Here is a 1838-nt window from a genome sequence, read left to right on the forward strand (position 1 = left end):
TTAAAGGTACATATCGTTTTTGGGAAAGTATTGTCTCCTATTAACTTTGAAGCTGGCTTTATCCTCGTCTGCAATTCCAGCAGTTTAATAGATTGTTTTCTTCCTCAGTCCAAGCTAATTCTTACTTTCTCATCTCTCATAAGGGTGGGTATTTCCTGTCTTTCAACATGGTTACTCCATAATTGGCCACATTCCCTTTTGGGAAGGAAATAAGGTATAGTATAAAATTGGGGGAGAGCATTAGGGTCTTTCCTCAAGGGAATCTGGCCTTTTCTTCTTTCAAGAGGTTCAGGTGTCTCTTCACCAAATATATGTTTTTTTCACTTACACTGATAGAAACTTTAGTGGGTTGTCTATTTCTGTCTCAGAGACACCATCACCATTATCCAGGGCCAAAACATCTATGTTCTAACTGTTCTGATTACTGCTCTGGCCCTGGGCCTGTTAAGGTGACACACTTCCACTGAAAAGGTTATGAGCTCCTGTCTGGTATTCAACAATCCCCACTGAGTTATGGAACCCATTTTCATGACAGCCCTCCTACTGTCATTCCTAGCCTATAGAAATGAGCCACTGTATCACCTTCCCAGGACGTTGGTGCTCCCCCACCAATGCATTTCTCAAGCCTGGGTGATGCTCCTTGAAGGAAGTAGGCTCCAGCCACTACAGAATGAGTATCTCTTCCAGAAAGCTTCTTTTCATCAACTGGAGAAAGTGAAATGTCCTTCTCTTCTCAATTGTAATTAATTTACTTGGTTTAGAAGCTAGGGTCCCAAGGGATGACTGCTCTGTGGTAAGCAACAAGTGTAGCACAGAGCGGGTCTGCACCATCAGAAAACAGTCTGCCTCCCAGCCAATATTGATGTCATCACCACGCTAAGTAAAAAATTAGGTAAGAGAGAAATTTATGACTGGAATGGAGCATATGAACGACTATGTAAATAAGATCTAATACAATTTGGGTGAAATACTTAACTGAAAACTAAAACAATTAAAAATTCATCACAGGAATTAGAAGGGATGTCTTAGCCATAGTTACTTAAACACGGGATTAAAATAAAGGCTGGAATTCTTAATTAAGTAAACATCTGCACTGTATATAAAGATGGATTTAAAAAGAAAAAAAAATTTCTTCTGGATTTGGCATTCTAAGATCGCATGCAATCTTGAGGAAGACACTGTCATGGCTTCTTAGTCTTTCTGTCTCTTGAAAGGATGGGAGACCCTTGGAGCAAAAACAGTTAATTTGTCTTCCTTCCTAAAGGGCCCTTCTCTAGAAGCAAAAGTTGTAACTGAATAAAAAGCTCCAAGGCCCAATCTCAGACTGAGAAACCAGGAGAGCCAGAAGGAGCTTCTGACACAACTTCCAGAGACTAAAGTTTCCAGCCACCTCAGGAAAAGACAGACATTCTCTTTCGTATGTGGAACATGCCTGTTGGGCAATGGTTAGTGAAGTCATAAGCCAGAGGCTCCTACCTTTGAACTGTTTCTCATTTTCCGTCATTGATCAAACACCTAAAGACCCATCTACCAAACCACATTTAAGTAAGATGTACCATTTGGAATCAGCAGATGGGCCAGCCTTGGGGCTGCAAGCTTCCTACCAGCACTGCCTTCATTCTTGGGGTGCTGGGGTGCAGCAGGTGCTAGCCTGCAGGACTCAGGAGGTATCAAGAGCCTGGGTGGTGGAGTTACACAGAGAGCACTACCACTGAGTGGACTGTGCCTCAGGTCTCACTGTGAAACGGGGTAAATAAAAGTACCTACGTCACTGAATTGATGTGAGGGCTAAATGAGAAAACCCATGCAAAGCATTAATCACAATGCCTGGCACATGC

The sequence above is a fragment of the Felis catus genome, chromosome F2, assembly GCF_018350175.1.
Source record: "Felis catus isolate Fca126 chromosome F2, F.catus_Fca126_mat1.0, whole genome shotgun sequence".
Taxonomy (NCBI): domain Eukaryota; kingdom Metazoa; phylum Chordata; class Mammalia; order Carnivora; family Felidae; genus Felis; species Felis catus.